Below are 19706 nucleotides of genomic sequence, written 5' to 3'. Positions count from 1 at the left end.
AATTGAAACTGTAATAATTTATGCCACCTTTACATATTTATTTCCTGGATAAATAGCTTAGACTGAGTTACAGATTTGGTAGATAAAAGTAGCATTCTGGTCATGGGCTTCCCTCCTCTACTTGCTGCAATGGTAAAAGTGATTTCCTGTTAAACAAGCAGCCTGGGAGTGCAATTGCATGCCCATGAAGCTTCTGATTTACAGGGGTGCTTAGCACTCTGAACTCCAGTCTAATTCAGTAGGAGCTTTAGCACCAATAAATTAAAGTCAAGTATGTGTTTGAACATATTTTATATACTGTGTGACAGGTTCTGATTACTTTCATTGTTGGATAAACTCAAGCCTGCATTTTTTTTCCCCTTTACTAAGTACTTTATGGTGTTTCTCATGCTAATATAAAATATTAAGAAAAAACATGAAAGCTGTTCCTCTTCCTCCAGGGCTCCTGCCCTTTTTACTCTATAGGTGTTTTAGCCTTTGCTTTAATGCAAACAATAGCATAAGGTACAGAATATAGTTGAAACTGGTTCATCAGTGTTTATCAGTGATGCATCTGACTTGGAGAAGAGGTACAGGCTTGCTGTGCTGTGACTAAGCTCAGAAATTGCTTAGAGAGTTATGCCTGTTTTCAATAGCACAGATCTTGGAGTCACAAAAAACTCTTGAGACATCAGAGTTTATGATAATTAGGTTAAACAGTGTATGTGAGGCAATCAAGTGGTCATATGCATGAGTGAGCTGATATACAGAAGATATAATATCATTAACCACTGGAATATCCATGTCCAAGTAGAAAAATACCAGGACAATTAACGAGCAGGAGCTGCACACAAGAGGTCTCATTATTACCCAGTACTGTATCATATTCTCTGTGTGTGTTATACACAATAGTTATGATTAATAAAAATAATAATTAAAAAAACCCTTCTGAGGACTGCAAATCAAACACTCAGAAGGCAGACAAATGTAATTCTGGTATTTCCTGCACTGCCTTAATTCAGCATCTTTGTGCTTGCGTGTTACAGAGCAGTGTCTGATTATATGATCGCATTCTATTATTTTTCCACATAATCCCTGCATCGTTTAGTGCATGAGGAGAACGTATTCTTTGGATCACCTGGGATCTGAAATGGCTCCATTTGCAAGCTGATATTTTAAATTCCTAGCAGCCCAGACATGCCTACATAACCACCAAGCTTATCTAAGGTCTTCTGTCTCAGGAAATAAATTAACCCATTCAATCCTAATAGCTAGCTTTGAAAAAGAAGAGTAATAAAATCACACATGTTTTTTACTTAACAGCTTTGCAGTTATTTACTGGTTTTCTACATTTTGAAGTCTTATTAATTTCTTAAATGTTTATTGGCAATAGAGTGTGAGCATGATTGAGTGAGATGTCATCATAAGTGGATTGCTGTCTATTTTGTCTTCTTTGAAGACTGCAGTTTTCATTTATCTTTATGAAAAAGAATAATTCTGTGTCAAATTTGGGCTGTTGCAGGGAATACAGGAGCTCAACTGCCTCTCTGGGAGCATGTTAAATCCAAGAAAGGTATATGCCTGAATTGAGATTTTTAATAGGAAATGTAAGTGGTTTTGAAGCCCTAGTTACTGTGAATGCTGGAGGGAAGGAATCTGTTATTGTATCTACTTCTGAGCTGTATTTTGAGAGTCTGCATGAGTCGTCAAAGGTGCCTGTGTGAGATGTGACCTTTTCAGTTCGTATTTATTATGTCTTCCCAAATACACACCGTAGCTGTACAGTGCCTGTCAACACTACATTTGGTGAAACTGGTTCTCTGAAGGAAGAGTTCTCTTTTAATCCTTAAATACTCCCCTTCTGAAGCTGGACCTGAAAAAGAGAAAAACATCATGAAGAAAATTTTAAAGAAGGAGACGAAGAAATATTTTTAAGCCTCCTTTTCCCTCCTTTCTTTTCCAAAATCCTTCCTCCTGTTATGTCGTATTTCTCCTTGTGACCTATTCTTTATTTCACTTTGGTCTTCTAGGGCTCTTTTAATAAATGAAGTGCAAGTATCTCATGTTCAATGAAATACAGTTCATTTGTACTAGTGTATATACACTATCTAGTGCACCTCCATTCATAGAAGTGTCTCAGCTATAGCACCTGGTTGTTGCTGCTTGTGCTGATCATGGAAGAAGGTATCAAAACATTTTCAGCCTTTCCAACACTTGGTGTCTCCTAACTTGCAAGACTGTATAGCCCTTTGAGCTCTCGCTGGGTTGGGTGTCTATAGCAGGGTGAACACAGAGGTATCAGAGGCATGGACAAGAAAAAATGAAATGTATGTCACACCCATTGAAAACATGGAAAATATTCTGTAGTATAACCCTAGCTACCCAATCAGTATGCCACCCTATTTCAACATTATGGATGAAACCCTTGTGACAGACACTGGTTTGGTGAAGACCTGTTCTTAAAGCTGGATTCAGTAGCTTTGTGCCTTCTGAATTACATGGGGCATTCCCCACTCTATCAGCAATTGTAAAAAATGGCCATTAATTTTAAGTACAGGATATGACGTTCTGTGAAGTGAGTATTTAGGATTGGATTGGTTTTGATTCTGAACAGGACCATTTTGGAAACTAGCTTTTAACAAATGCTGGTCAATAGTGTGAAAACATTATATTTATCTGAGTGCCTCAAGGGAATCATATCAGATGGTCCAATTTGTGTCATTGCAGTTTCTCAAATATTTCATTTACATCAGGCTGTCAAAATCCTCAACAATTGTGCAGTTGGTCTTTATAATGGTATGTGCTTCCTAAGTCTCCACTGTGAAAATGGTTGTTCTCAGGTGGGCTGGATCTCATCTTCTCTGGAGCAACCTCATCTGTCTTACTGCTTTGCACTGTTGCGGATAGGGTGGAACAGCTCTGAGCACAACCGGACTCTGATAAAGGCCTTTGGGCAATCCCATCATGTTTCTAATAAATCAAAATAAACTGGGTAGTTGCTCTTTCATATCGTCTCATTGTGCTGTATATCCTGTTTGAAATGGGAGAAAGTCTTCTATGGATTGATTATTTTAGCAGGGAAACAAAACTGCTCAGGTAGCAAGTCTGGGTAATGGTAAAGCAGCTGTCAGAGGCTAAGCTTGTAGATGGCTGGGGGAGCTACAGAGGAAAACAAGTTCTTGGTCATGTGAGTGCATATCCTTTACAGTGTGGTGCCAACAGGAGGGCCAGAGCAGCCTTTTGTAGTAAGGAACCTGGAACACTTTTTGTCCTCCACAAATATCACTGGAGAATGGGGAGACCAATGTACTGGGCAAGATTTACAAAATGTATGACTTTGGTATTTATTTACCTTTTATTCATCCATGAAAGAGTGAAAACTGACCATCTGAAATATTCTTCATGGTACTCATGGGCACGCTTCAAATGGCATGTTGGTGCAGATAAATAAGCAGCAGCATCTGTCCGTTAAAATGCTCTGTGGACCTCATCATTCTCTACTTTTCATTGGCTTCACGCCAGTGTGGATATATGGGGTGGAAATTTGACTGCCCTTAGTTTTTTCATGTGTGAATCAGCAGATACTCGTATTTTTTGTCTCTCATTGAGCAACTGGAAAGAATAAATAAGGTCAAAAGTAAATGTTCCCAAGCTTCATTTTTTCTTTTTTGTTCTGACTTTCTGCAAAAATTTCTGCAGGTCTAACATCTGTATAATGTATAAATCATTATAAACAAGGCTTGAAAGGAACTTCACTGTTTATACTACAACTTCCTTGCCCTTTAGCAGTGATGAAAACTGAAAATACCAGTGCATCTTGAATTCAAAGGAGAAAAAAAAACCCAGATGAGAGATCATAAAGGGGCAACGCGGTTCAGCTAGACTCAGCGTTTGGAATATTAAGCAGATTTGACCCATGCTGAGAAGAGTCTGAAGAGCAAATTCTTCTCAGCACCGTCTCTTATGTCAGGACCCTGATTAACAAAGACATTTAAATAATGTCACTGCACTTCATACAATTTGAGCCCATTTTCTCTTTTGTATAGCTTGTGAATGTAATTTTTTTTTACTTGCCATATTTGACCTCTATCTCTTAATAGTGGCAGGCGATGATACTTTGAATTTTTATGCTGAATATAAATGTAAGCTTCAAAACTAACAAAGCTTTTGTTCCTTTCCTGATGAAAGCACAATTTTGCAGGCGCTTTAAATATTACAGCTCTGCTATTGCTACTTCTACTAAAGATTTCTCAGGGAATTCATTAGAAGTCTCTGTTTTCATAGCCTGGCTTGTACAAATAAGAGTCAGGGATTCGAAAGTTCAGGGTATATCTTGCTGGGCTTAAGCTGCAGCAGTGCTACATATGCTGAACCTGGTTTTATGATGCTAGTGAGAAATAATGCAAGCTGATCTCTGAGTTCCCTCATTAGAGGTTTGATTCTCTAAGGCTAAAACTAAGGCTAAGTTTTGATATTTGTTAACAGAACCCTGTGTGAATTAATATTTTCCAGGGGGCACATGGAATTTTGAAAGAACAATTCTAGAAAGATAAAAGTAAGGAAAAGCCACATCTGTTTTCCAGGCATGTGAAAATAATTTCAAGGGTCAGTGGCTTCACAGTTGGAATTAACAGTATGGTGACAGAAAGAGGAAGAGAAGGTGACTACAGTTACGTATTTTGTGTAATATAGACAACTGTGGTACTCGGAGACTGTCCCTAATGAAATAATGATGGTTCTAGAACTACACATTTCTCTTGATTACATGGATTTTTATGAAAAAAAAAAACAACAAACAAATCAGAACTATAACAAACCTTCTTTTTTAGATGTGTTTCTAACTGGAGAAGTGATAGAGGAGAAATGAATGGACTAAACCTGTAAGGTTTATTTCAGGCTAGATATAAGGAAGAAGTTCTCTACTGTTAGGGTGGTGAGGCAGTGGCATGGGTTGTCCAAGGAAGTTGTGAATGCTCCATCCCTGGCAGTGTTCAAGTCCAGGTTGGACAGAGCCTTGGGTGACATGGTTTAGTGTGAGGTGTCCCTGCCCGTGGCAGGGGGGTTGGAACTTAATGATCTTACGGTCCTTTCCAACCCTAACTATTCTATGAGTCTATGATTCTATATCTAGATATTCAGGGCTTTTGTAGATATACAAAATCCTAACATGATGATAATTTCATCTTTCAAGTTGTACTGGGTTCAGCAGTAGCACTCTTTTTTCTCATTCTTATTACCTGGTGCAGAGCTGTGTTTTTTGACTCTCAGCTTAAACCATGACACAAGTGTTTTTCTACCTTTCTGGTTTTGGAATAATGGAGATGAAACTACTGTTCATTTGATTGATATACCTGAAAATGGAAGTGATTTTAGTAAGAACCTTTTCTTCTCTTACTGAGTATCTAAATCAGAGTTTGCTCAAAGCCTCTGTGTGATGTTTTGAGGTAGTCTGAACTGTGGTGGGTGACTGCCAACTGTCCAGATGGAAACGCTAAATCAGGCAGCAGATGAATGTGAGATTGCCTGTGAGAAAAAAAAAATATTTTTCAATTGTTTTGCAGATTAGGAACCTGTTGTATCTCATCTCTGTTGTACATCCCCAAACATTTTGTAGGGAGGTACAGGGAGGAGAGTGAAGGCTATGAGATGACCAAACACGTTCTTACATAATAGGAAATTGTATTTTATTTAGTTTCATTGCGGTCCGTACCACAAACAGGTGGTGTTTCTTCCCACAAGCCTTATTCTAACCTCTTAATTCACTGCATTTAGGAAACATTAAACATTTTCCCCAATTATTCCAAATCATGGCTGTCAGTTACAGTTGTATGGAATCAGAGCCACAAAGACTAAGAAGTTACTGACAGGGAATCATTTCTTCCTTCCAAGAGGTTCTCACTTCGTTGTCACATAGCCAGGGAGAGTTGGTGAAAGGGCAACTTTCCAGCATCTTGACATCTGTATTTCATTAATTGTCAAACAGAGGAGCTGGAACATTTTGTCAATTGAGATATCTTCAGGGTTGATGGATGACATGGAAGACTCTTTGTATTGCACATTTGGAAATTGCACAGTGTGTTATGCTTTTGCCAGTACTTAATAGTTACCATGTAATCCACCTCTCTTCCAAAGATTAAAATTATCCAGATATTGTTGCATTAAGATAACTATTTATCGAAGAATACGGGAATTAGAGAAAAGGAGGTAGTATGTGCTTAAGCAGTTTTATAAGCTTTACAAATCACTGCATGCAGCCATCAAACCCAAATCTGAATTGTAAGAGCAGTGGTTTTATCTTTTATTGAGAATAAAACAATGCAGTAGTGTAGTAATCACATTTTCTAAAGTCTCATGGAGCACAGTAAAACTCTTCATACATACTACAACATTCTGTCCCTAGGGATGATAGTAAATAGAGTAAAATTGCTGTATTATGTTATTCATCCTGTTTGTGTGTCTATCAAATATTACTATAAAGGTTGGAAAAGTATTAGAACTACTTTTTGTGTGTTTGTTTGTTTTTCCTTTTGATTAACATCCCTGTCCATGGCAGGGGGGTTGGAACTAGATGATCCCAAGATCTTTTCCAACCCTATTTTATAATTCTATGAAATAAAAAGTAACAAAGTATCAAATCACTTTTTGTTCTCCATTTCTCTGGATATGCTTTGGAAGTAATTTTTTGCTCATCACCATTTAGGCTGTGTGTTTTTGTTTGCTTTTGAACTGTTCCCATTTCAAAGCCAGTTTTCCATTCTGAGGCAATTAGCCTGGCAGTTGTCAATAGATAGAGACTAATATTTTTAAATTTTTTTATTTAGTTCCTGTGATGACTTCTAGCAATAAGCAGAAAGTCTTGATTTGAATCAATGTTTTTTTTCCATTTCACTTTGTATTTTATCAGTGAATATTGCCCCAAGATTTCATCTACCATTAAAATGTCATTTCTGTGACAAGCCCTGCCAATTTTTTTTTTTTTTGTTTGATTAACATGTTCAACTTCATTTGGGGGTGAAACAAGTGTAGGTTTTGCTAAAAAGAAAAGGAATGCTGGTTCTGGTGAGGGAGGTGCACTGAAGGTAGGTGTGGGTCAAGTCAGGAGAACCATATGTCCAATTTCTCCCCTGAATAAAAGATCCTTATAAAAGGAGTGTGTTAGGGCTGCTGTGTCCCTGACACTCTGTGCTGGGGAAGGATTTAAGCTGCTGTGGGGATTGTAACTTCTGAGGAGAGACACTCTCCTTTGCTGATTCTCCCTGGATTCTCTTTGTCTGCTCTCTTTTCTTGCACTGGGCTGACAGCACTGGTCCTCAGAGAAATTCCTCTAACTCTGAGAAATCCTCCATGAGCAAAATATGATATAGCTGCAGCTCTGCCATAGAAATATGTCATTATACTAAGTCAGTTGACATCCTCTTGAAGCAGACTATTTGCTGTATAATTCAGAACCCTGAATAGACTTCCCCATGCTCTTTTAAACCATGGCTGTTACAAAACTAGCTGGAAAATGAGGATGTAGCAATGCTTCCCTTGGAAAAGCATTTGGGTTTCACCATGTCAGGCATGACAGCAAATCTGGCCTGTCTTGCTTAGCAGAGCTGCTCTGCTCATTGTAGATGGGCGCCCCACTGACACCGAGCAGACTGTTCCACAATTCAGTGGCGGCATTCAAGAAATTAGAGGACATACATACATTTTTATTACTGTACTGCTCAGGTTTTGTATTTAATTTCTCTTGGAATTTGAAGATATAATAAAAAAAACATTCATAAAATGAAGGATACATACTTAGGCAACACAAACATACAGTGTGCAGTATTGCCTGGTGTCATGCCAGAAGAATTTATAAATTTTGTTAGAATTAGGTATTGGTACTCTGTATTTTTTTATTATTATTTGTTATATAATGGTGTTTATTTCAAAAGATGCCTAATGTGATGCCTAAAACCACATAAAAATAAACTGATTGATGTTGTGTAGCATATGGAAGACCACTGTAAAATATTCCAATACAGAATGGAAGTAAGTTAATGGGCTCTGAAAAAATGTATTTCACACAGCTCACAATGGAAGTCCAAAAAAAATCAATCAACAAGCTTTCCTGTTTGTATTTAACTTTTCCATTTAAAGTAACTTTTCCTTTCCCTTTGCTTCTGGTACATTCATTGCACATGTGTTTACACTCTGTGTGTTTCTGAACAGGTTTTTAGAATTTGGACTTAGATCGAAATGTGAATTCTTCAAGGGCAAAGGCAGCATCGCTTGTCATTGATTCTGCCAAGCATTTAAGAAGAACTGACATTTACCAGGGCTTATTTTGAAGATTTATAAATGCAATATAGATTTGGCAAGAATAGCTGCTTCAGTAAATGTTGTGCTGTAGCATGTAAGCATGGGTTTTACCACCAGTGGGTTCAGTACCAGTTTGTCATCCAAGTAAAAATAAATATTCAGTAAACAATTTATTAGGGATGTGAGTTCACTTCTGCTTCATTCCACTTGGAAAGTCTTGACATCTGTTTGCCTACATAGTATTATTGAGGACACAATGAAATGAAGACAAATTAATTGTGTAACTGTCAAAACTGTGTCACGGAAACTCTCCCTGGCTAACAAAAATAATGCAAAGAATAATAGAAGATATATCTAAGCTGTATACGTGAGGGTGTTTGCTATAATACCAAGGAAAACCAAATCATAATACCTCTCTAGAAGCTGTTCTTTCATGGACCTGACTTTTGGCCACTTGAAGAACATACACTGAAAGTAAATAGGATTTAAAACTATTAGGATCCTCATTTGGACTACAAGATTTGTGTAACATGGCGTTAAACGTTAATGATAACAAGAGTAATAAACATTATGTACTGTTTCCTATTCATCATAGCAATATAGGGTCAGGGAGAGTACTGACTTAGCTTTGTCAGTACAATAGTTTTGTGAATTCCTATTCAGGAGCCTTTTCTTACACCCGTTCATCCAGCCGGCCAACTGTCTAGCTAAACTTCACCAGTACTGATGGAGAAAAAGGTTTATTGTGGTGTGTTTATTCACACAGAATAACCCAGCAAAATAAATTGCTTGGTCTCTAGGACAGTCGCAGAAAATAATTGGCCTTGCCTCTGTGCCACTGAGGGAATCCTGGCTGGCATTTGAGGCACTTCAGCAGGAGGTATGCCTGATGACTGCAGCACACTTTGCAGTGCTGGTTCTGGGGCAACTGAAGTCTGGTAAGTTGATACATCCTTATTTAGTCTTGGCTGTAATGTGGGATCACAGATAGATACAAAAAATCATGCACACACAAAGTATATAAACATCACAGTCAATAAGACATTGTTTTTCTAAATACAGGATGGGTGAGGGGAGACTTAATTGTTTTTGATGACATATCAGTGTGGTATAGGAGTATCTTTGCTGTAACTGTGGAAATCTTGAGTAATTCTAATGTACTTTCAAGCAAACAGGATGATCAAAAATGGCCCTTCTGAGAAGCACGGAATACATTTACCTTTTAAAAATGTAAAATGTTCAAGGGCAAACCTTGGCACTGCATGTAGCGAAATGAATCAAACTTGACTGACTGCTAAAGTACAAAAGTTACAGTCTCATTTGGCTCTCAGGACAGGCTTCTTCACTTTATATGTTTGAACCTTTGGCATTTAGTTAAGAGGTACATTATAGAAGGAAAAATTTTCTTTCATATGTCATATAATGTAAGTGCAGTAAAATCTGTATCTATAAATGTAGTTTGTCTTAACATAGAGACACAGAAGCAAATGGTGAGTAGGAATAGCAAATTAACAATAAATTGTTGAATTTGCAAGGCCCCATGTTTCCGTTTTATTTGTTGTAGTAAATAAAACAAGTTCATCCTAGGTTCTAGTTTACTTCTTTCAACAAATAGTCCAAAAGTATAAAATAAAAAGATTTCTCTAGACTATTTCTTTTCTCTCAAAGTGCTAACAATGTGTGAGGTACTGTGAATAGGGAATACCAGATGAAGGCCAGATTTGCAGCATTTAATGACTGAAACAGGATATTTTCAGTGGTTTATTCACTCGTTTCTCTTTCCTTTCTAAGATCTGTGCCTTTTGCGGCCATGATAACAAACAATTTTTAGGTAAATTGCCTTGCCGAGGTACAGATCTGGGGAAGTGAACCACAAGCATTTTGGAGTGAGAAAAAGGCAGTTCTTTGTGTTTTCATTCTGGTATTAGGTGCAGCTAAAGAGGAGTGTATGGAACTCTTGGACGCCTTAGTTCCCAGACACATTTACAGTGACATTTGCTCATAATTTCCTTACTAAGAAGAAGAAATCTGGTCAATGAAACAGAGGTCTTACATAAAAAAACAATATACCTGTGAAATGCATGTGATAGTTGGGCTTTTCAACTTTGTATCTTTTTTTGTGAATTAACTTAAACTCCTACCCGAGCAATCAGATTGATTGCTGCAGGTTTCGTCTGTCATGACTGTTACAAATGGAGGGGTAACACTGCTGATAATTAAGGCTACATTACAATTGTCAGTATTATTTATATGTCTATTGGAGTAGTTTATAGATGAATAGAATAATCAATGTTCCTTTCTTATTACATTTATGCCTCTCTTAAAAAGAATTAATATGCAGGTTTTGTTTCCTTAGCATGGGAGAAAAATGCATGTGGCATTTAACCAGGATACCCTGAGGAAGTAGAAAATAAGGCACGTGAATGTTCCCCCACATCAAAAGTATGGTAATAGGTAGCAGTTGATTATCTAGAAATATATCATTATTTCTTAAAGCTGGCAGCCACTGATCAGAACACTTATCTTCTGTAACAATACCAAGGGAAAGAGGGAAATATAAGCTACACCACTGATGTTTTCGAAATGCTCTAATATCATCTCTGGTACGCTTCATTTTTTGCTCTAAAGGTTTGCTGCTTTCTATGCTATCCAAAACTGCTGATGGATAGATTGCTGGAATGAATGGTATTTTTCCAGAATATACTCAATTCCTTGATATTGGTTGCTGTCATTAAGTAGTAGAAATACACTGAAGTTAAGAAAATGCACTTACCTGCCACTTAGTTAATGATACATTGCAGTAGCTCCGGGTAGACCCTGTTTTTGTCATTGTTCCTTGTTTATACGAGCACAGCTCCATAACATTCGAATGCAGTACAACTTTAACACCCATGTTTTTGTTATATCCGTGTTGCAGATAGAGAAGTGAGTCACACAGTTTGTGTCATTTTACAAGGTGAAGAGCAGATTCAAAAGAAGGCGGATGTGCTTTTAGTCCCCCCTTCCTGGTGCTCACTCCTCTGTGGCTCAGCCTGCATGTCCAGGCTACACCTCAAACCATGGTCTTTGACCAGAGGAAATTCTCTGTAGCTCATATTGAGCATAGCGTGTATAGCAGGTCTGCACAGTTTATTTTAGGCCTGCGTGGCATAAAGTTAGTGGAGCTATTTCAAAATATTCAGATTTTGGCTGAGCATAGAACACACAAAGGTAAAATTGCTCCTAGGAATAATAGCAATTTTATATTCCCTCTGTTTTATTTCACTGTTATGTCATCATTGCATGTTTTGAGGCATTTTGTTAATGTCGGAATTTTTAGTACATGACTTTTAAACCTAGCAACTCTTGATGGTTATGAGCAAAAAATGATGAAGCTTTCTGAATGATATGAATAGACATCAGCTGGAAGTGTGCTCACTGCAATTCAAATTTTAGGGCCTTTAAGTTCATATGTTACTGTTTCAGTTCTTCCAGTGTAAATGTATTTTAATTCAATGACAATCTTGCTCAAAAAATCAATCAGAGATTCAAAAAAATCTACTTTTTAGTAGTGTTGTGATACGCTATGGTAAAGCTGAATAGCAGCTTATAGCATGGCCTATTTTAAGTATTTGGAGAGATCAACCCCAGAAGGCAATAAGGAAGCTAGAAAGAACTAGAAATCAGAGTGCATGCAGCTGACAAAACAGTAACGTGAATCCATGAGTCAGCATTACATGTATTGTGCAAAAGCGTTATTAAAGCTCACTGAGGTAATAATTCCATGAAAAAAGGGAGGGAAAATGAACACCAGGCAGGAAATAATGTCAGTCAGAGCTTCTTTCACTAAATCCTTTTCAATTTTTGTAAAAATAAGTCAAATGATCTATTTTTTGCAAATGGATACCAACTGAATACATGGGCAAACACTGTACCACAGCTGACAAGTAGTGCAGTGTAGAATCATAGATTTAGCTAGGTTGGAAAAGACCTTTAAGTTGATCAAGTCCACCCATTACCCCAGGACTGCCAAGACCATCACTAAACCATATCACCAGGGGCCTCGTCTGCATGGGGTCTTGAATAGTTCCCGAAATGGCGATTCCACCACTTCCCTGGGCATCCTGTTCCAATGCCTGATCACCCTCTCTGTGAAGAAATTGTTTCCTAATATCTGATCTAAACCTCCCCTGGTGCAGCTTGAGGTCCTGTCACTTGTTACTTGGGAGAAGAGACCAACCCCCAGGTCACTACAGCCTCCTTTCAGGTAGTTGTAAAGAGCGATAAGGTCCTCCCTGAGCCCTCTCTTCTCTAGACTAAGTAACCCCAGGTCCCTCAGCTGTTCCTCATAAGACTCATTCTCCAGACCCTTCACCAGCTTTGTTGCACTTTTCTGGGCCCGCACCAGCATGTCAATGTTGTCTTTGTAATGATGGGCCCAGAACTGAACACAGTGTTCAAGGTGTTGCCTCACCAGTGCCAAGTACAGGGGGATGATCACTGCACTGTCCCTGCTGACCACACTACTGCTGATACAGGCCAGGATGCTGTTGGCCTTCTTGACCACCTGGGCACAAGCTGGGTTGTATTCAACCAGCTGGATGACCAACACCCCTGGGTCCTTTTCCATCAGGTGGCTTTCCAGCCACTCTTCCCCAAGCCTGTAGCATTGCACGGAGTTGTGGCCCAAATGCAGGACGCAGCACTGACTTGTTGAACCTCTTTCCACTGGCCACAGCCTGTCCATCGATCCATCAATCAGCAGAGCCTTCAGTAATTTGCTAATTGTAATCAGCTTGTCAGCACTGAGATGCAAAGACTAAAAATGCTTACATGAAAAAAAATTGTCTGTCATGCAACATACAGTAAAGTTCATTGCATCCTCTGTTGCAGTTGTTGGAAGGTCAAAACCCCAAAAGTTTATGCACGCAAGGGAATAAGAAAAAAGATAATTCAAGTATTCCTTCAGCTGAAAATGCTCCTTTGCCTTTCACAAATTCACAGTGTATGTTTTCTGTACATGGGGTGAATTCAAAATGAAACCTGAGTATCACTAATCAGTTTTTTTTGGGTAGAAGTGTGACCTGAAGATTGTTCATCCTTGCTCCAGGCAAACTGACTTGGCTAACATTTCCCTGGAAAACTCCCAGCTTTCAGCCACCAAGATCTTTGCAAGGTTCCTAAGGGAACCTTCTGCAACTTTTTTCTTTTATTAATAATAATAGCAACAATAATAAGAATTGCTGTTCTTAATGCTGTATGAAGAGACTGTACAAATTTACACAAAATACGGCCTCTTCCTGGAGGAATTTACAGTCCAAAAGAAGTGGTTTAAAAGTGGAAAATGGAGGATATGGTTCCACACAAACTAGGTAGAGACTTTTCACTTATCATTTAAAATTCAGAAAAGCAAAACAAAACAAAACAGCTTTTTTCCTGTTCTAAATTGCCTTGGTTTTGATGCAGGACAGAGCATGGTGAGTAGGAGACTGAATACCCTTGCTAGAGAAAGGGTTTCAAATATGTCTTGTTTTCCTGTGCAATATACTGTGAATATTCTGCAGAAGCCTTTGTTCTGACTCACTCTAATGTTACCTCCACACTGCTGATACAATGGTCTGTACAGCAGTCTTAAAGACTTAGGAACAGAACCAAATGTGGGGATGCAAATGCATCTGGAGCCTCTGCTATACTGTCTTCTTTGGCACTTCTGCATATAGACTTTGCATGTGCAATTGAAAGTACTCCTCTGACAGCTGAAATCTGATTTTTCACGAACATCAATGGGAGTTCAGCAGTTACATAAAACGGGAGTGAGAACCACTATATGGAGCCGAAAGAATGGTAATGCTCATAGGCATTTAAAAATACATGGAGAACTGTAGATCTGAGGTGGATTTGCTAGAATATCTGTAACCTGTATGTCCACTTAATTTTCTATACTTATTTAAGTGCCAGGACATTTCTAACCAAATGTACCTTGTTACCGGTGATATTTTAATTCCTGGACTGAAGGCATTTCAAAAGTCTTTTCCCAGGAACTATATTTTTCATGCCAATAAGGCTGTCGTCCTACTGTTAGCATGAAGTGAAATGAAATGAAATGGATAAAGTAACATGAGAAGGGAAGACCTGCTGATTTTGTATGCATTGTTAGCTACTATTTGGACAATATCTTCATTTTGAGCATTATACAGTCTAGCATTATAACCAATTCCTGCGTACTAAAGAGGTCCTGCATTTGAGATGAATGAATGAAAGTTTTGAATGGTGTAAGACATCTTGGAAAGGAAAAAGACAGAAAAGGAAGGAGAGGGGAACAGAAAAATGAAAGGTATTTTGACAGACATGGAAAGATCACCAATTCTGAAAGGAGATTGCAGAGGAATAATGTAGTAAGGAGATCTGTTTTGCAGTGTAGAAGCAATGTCAGGGTTTTTGGGTTAAATCTGTAATAGTCACATGCACTTTGAAGTGATTGTCAGCTAACACATGTGGGTTCAAAGCTCGGTGAAAGAAGCAAAGGAGTCTCATCTTTATTTTAGTATCACGATTTTGAATGCATGTGCGTATTTACTTAATTTCATGAAAACTCCTTGAACTGACAGCACCAAGGAAATGTCTGTGCATAGTCCAGGCTCAGAAATGGAGGAAAAGAAGGTGCACCTTTACTAGCCATATATTAATTTGACTATTTTTTTATTATAACTATGTCACAGCCTTGACACTGCAGAAAGCCATGCAAGTTAAAGATGTAATTGAACATCAGTTAAAATAAGGTTGAACATTAATATGAAGCTGAAGCCATGTGAGAAGCCCTCTTTTGCGTATCTTGCTTCCTGAAGAGCATTTCTGTGAAAGGAACCATCTGCTTTCAGGTTGAGGGTATCAATTTGTGAAAAAGATTGTACACCATGGTGAATGGCATGGGATTTAGCTCAAGAATTTGGGAAGTCTTTTTCATGTATCTTTTCTGCTCTAGTCTCTGGAAAATAGCCTATTATGGTTGGAAGTTAGATGATATATTTTGCATTACCATATTATTCCATTATTCTCAGCTCCAGTGGCAGAAAAATCTTATGTAACACTGAGAAACTTTCTCTTGTAAAAACCAATTATTAGTAGCTATCTACAAAAGCTGAAATAAAGGTAAAGAAACATTGCATACTGAGTCCTGTGGGAGCATTCTATAATCTCCTTGGCAAATGAAGCACTCACTTGGCTTTTTCAAATAATACAAATTCCTAAAAATACTGAAGAGAAAAGCCTTCCCTCCACCTTCTGGGATAGTTACTTAGAGTAAATTAAAATCAGGGTTGTAAGCAGATCATTCTGGTAATTTAATTCTATGGAGATTATCACTTTTATGTATAATAAAACAATATATGAAAATTTGAAACCATAATCCTTAGGCAGCCCTTTCATCTGTTCATTCAAATGGAAGCGCTTTGCCTGTGAGCATGAGTGAATCGCTGCTGAATGCAGCAACTGAAATGCTTGCATATTATAAAGACCCCACTAGAAGCTCCAAAAGAGGGCAACAAACCAATGCAGATCTGGTACTCAGCACTGCTGCTGGGGAATGCTGTGGAAAGGGAAGGAAACAACAAAGACCCCTGACAACTTCCAGGAGAGGATGACTACAGTTCCTGCTGAAATGAGCAAGGATGGTGATGACTGCTTACAACTGCCAGTCATTTCGTCAGATACAGTCTGTATTAGAATTTCTTTTCATCTAGAAGACAACCCAATGTTTGACCAGAGCAAACAAATTTAATTAGAGTAAGTTTTCATGGAAGTGTAGTGCAAAACTACCTTGGTAGATTTTCTTTTGATTTTGTAGAAACTGCCTTTAGTCTTAATTTTCAGAACAAAGGAATATTCCAAGCCAAAGATACAGGGACATTAAGAGTTTGTAGAGGTGGGTTTAACTTCTGCATTACAATTTTTGCCATCGCAAGTTGTATTACAAAATTACTTTCAGAAGGTCAAGGTTGGTTTGTTTATTTTTTCCTTCTAAGATGAAACGTTGGGATTTTACGTTTTGTCTGCATTCTTAGGTAGAAAATATATCAGTTGAATAATTTTGTTATGCACATAGCAAACTCAGCATTAAAACTGCAATTTTGACTTAGCCAGAACTGAAATACATGAACATTATTGGGCATGTCCTTGAGCTCTGAAAATGGAGGTATGGGATGAGAGCAAGTGTAGCTCCTCTAGAGAATGCAGAAAAGCATCCTGCAGAAAGGCATACATTGACCTGTCTGCTGTGAAAATAGGGAAGAAAGCCAATCATTCCCCATTCTGCAGACATTCTGACAGCTAAAGTAGTCATTAACAATTTGCAACACATGGCATGGGGGATGAAAGTCTCTGAGCTCTACAATGAAGAGTTTCCTGGCTGCAATGAAAGGAAGCTCAGAGAAAAACTTTGTGTAGGGACAAAATGGATAACTTTACCAAAAACTGTGGGAAAGATAATGTCACAGCTCAAAAATAGTAACATATTTTGGTTTCAAGACTGAATACTTCTCAGGTGTTTTGATCTTTATTTAGGGATTTTACTGACAAACAAGGATCAAGTTTTAGTATATAGGTTTCTTCCAATATAAAATAATGTCCTTTTGCTTTGAATGAGCTTGATATGTAAAAATGATTTTGTGGCTAATATACTGAAGTAGACCTAGTCATTTTGGACTTCAATTAGCACAAGAGCTGGAAGAGTCTCCCGGTGTTATCCAGTCGGATGCAGCTTTTACTGGACTTGCCTGCAGAGCCCCATGTTGCCTCAGCCAGGCTAGCCAGGAAGAGGGGTTGGGATTATGGGCAAGAAGATTTGCATGGTGATAGATTTGGGCAGTGAGAACTGTTGTTTCTTTGAGGGACTTAAATTGGGTTTTACTGATTCACACAAGAGTTCCTTTGCAAAGTTAAAAAGCTGTTGTTTTTCTTGCTTCGGCCTTAAGAGGGGGTGAAGATTATTTGTGTGAATAATTCTGAACTAGACTAAGTTGAGACAGAGAAGTAGCAGATTAATGTTTTCAACAGTTGCTTATGAAATTTACATGCATTAAAAATGTGGTCAGATGTATTTGGAGAGGCATCAAGTTTCTCTAAGATGAAAGCCAGAGCCAAAACCACAGGAAAGAATGCCAAAGAATTAGAAAAATTGAATAGCCGAGACAAGGAAATATGTATTTGAATTTTTCTTATTTTTCAGTAATTGGTATAGCAACAAAGCCAGTTAAACAAGCTAAAAGTGAAATTGTGTGATAAATGTGAAAACAAGACTGACTTCAATTTTGGAGACTGAAGCTAATATCCTTACCAGTGTGAATCTCTGAAAATGGTTTTCTTCACTATTTACATTGCTTGTTTTGATTTGATTTGGATTAATAAAAGAATTCTTAGACTTATTCTCTCTGTTGACAGTTAACAGCTAAGTGTTGTAGCTAAGTGTTGAACATAATGGGAATGTAAACAATTTTTCATTATTATTTTTGCAGTTGTGGGTAATAATAATCAATTACAGAATGGTTTGGGTTGGAAGGGACCTCTGCTTCCAACCCCCCCTGCTATGGGCAGGGACACCTTCCACTAGAGCACGTTGCTCAAAGCCCCATCCGACCTGGACAGATTAATTTTTAATTAAGAATTGTGGTGTGGAGCCCTTAATACTAAATTGTGCAGTGAAAATTAAAGATCCAGGGAAATACCTGATGATAACAGGGAAAGAACACATCATATCTGGAGCATCTCTATTGATTTTGATGTGCAAGTTGGGGGGATGGAACTAGCTGGTCTGTAAGGTCCCTTCCAATCCTAACCATGCTACGATTATGGCTGCAGTTAATGTCTTGCCTTCACTGTTTCTACACCAGCATTCCCTTTTCAAATACATTTAGGTTATGGAACTTCAATTAAAATTAAAAAAAAATTAAACCTTGGGCTCTGACACAAGTGAAAAATTCTACTTTCTGTGGAGAAATTTTATACCAAAGGCTATTTTTCATGGTGTATCACAACTATTAGTGTTATTCAACTGAGAGCAATTTTCTATCTGCTGCTGCTGTTGTCATAGTATTTGCGTCACTCCAGTGTCTACAGGACTCATTTTGTCTTTCCTTGGCATTGTACATCTGTGGGAATTCACGGTTGGGAAATGCAGGTCCTGGGCAGACCTGCAGCAGGGGGGATTTTTAATCAGTGGTTGGGCATCCCCCTGTACCGTTCCCTGTTAGTGACATGGAAGTAATGTGTGTACAAGAGCACTGCTGTTATTCTGCTCAGCCAGTGGAGACAAATCGTAATAATTGGGTGGTGAGGCAGGAGCTGGCGCTAGGTGTGATGGCAGGGACAAAGGGAACGGGAAGTCGCCATAAGGCGTCATATGCTCCTTCTCAACTTTAATTTTGATTGCAGCTGTCAGCGTGGCATTATGGCTCTTGAATGTGCTGCTTTATTGAGCTCAGTGTGTGGGAGAGATTTTTTGAAACTGAAACAATGCTGGAAAATGATTGACATAAGGTTAGCTTTAGACACGTTGCAGTTCCTGAGATAGTTGCATAAGAAACAGCAATATTAACTTATTGACAAGGGGGTTTTTGAATTAGTTACAATTTGCATTTTTCATCCATGTCTTGTTCTAACTCTCATGTGAGGTAGAAGTGCTAAGAGATACAGTTGGGAAGGCATATTCCCTTGACTCTAGTTTCTTAAGATCTATAAAAAGTATTCTGTTTCTCTTTTACCTATTTATTCTCTTTTAATACCACACAGAGTTGTTCTGTGTATTTTTCTTCAAAGTGTATGTTATTTATTTTGCTTATTTAGCCTTTTATAGAGCTAGTATTGGTTTAGAATTACAAAGCGAAACTAGTGATTTTGGATACATAGTTGATAAATTAATAGTTTTATGACTCTGCTAATGACAAATATATATGTGTTTTAGATGAACATTTTTTTGTAGCACATTCGTCTAAACTGGAATGTTATCTTAGTTTTTTCTTGAATGAATTTATAAAACAAACAGAAATGTAGTGCTAGGCAACAGAGAAGTATATTCAAACATACATATATATATGAAAACTTTCATGTAAAAATCACTGTAATAACACTACACCAAAATAATAGTAGCTGCATGGTGACTTGTTTTTGTGTATTCACATAAGAACATGCTCTGAGCAGCCTTAGATTGAGATTTGTGAAATTATTTGAATCCATCTACTTACACTGCACATTTGAAAAGGTGAGATTTGCATTTGAAAAGGATGAATCAGAACTAAAACTAGATTAGACAGAGATAGAGATTCTTCCCCCTCCCAAGAGCCTGAAGTCATTTACTGTAGCCATTAGCATCTAACCTGACTTCAGGTAAAGTGTTTCCTCAATAAACTTAAGTAACCTTTTATAGAAAAAAAGAAGAAAGAAGGAGCAAAAGCAGAGTGTTGGGG

At 37.9% G+C, this 19706-nt stretch overlaps 1 protein-coding gene across 2 annotated transcripts in view; it reads left to right on the top strand.

The window, feature by feature from the left end:
* Positions 1-19706, top strand: part of PTPRN2 (protein tyrosine phosphatase receptor type N2) — a 652626-nt gene that overhangs the window by 201002 nt on the left and 431918 nt on the right. The window lies entirely within an intron of this gene.

Source organism: Neopsephotus bourkii, unplaced genomic scaffold (genome assembly GCF_033783945.1).
Source record: "Neopsephotus bourkii isolate Nb327-2 ecotype Australia unplaced genomic scaffold, CSIRO-AGI_Nbou_v1 NB_53, whole genome shotgun sequence".
NCBI classification, from domain to species: Eukaryota; Metazoa; Chordata; class Aves; order Psittaciformes; family Psittacidae; genus Neopsephotus; species Neopsephotus bourkii.
The sequence above is the reverse complement of the archived record's forward strand: the minus strand, read 5'-3'. Positions and strand labels throughout refer to the sequence as shown.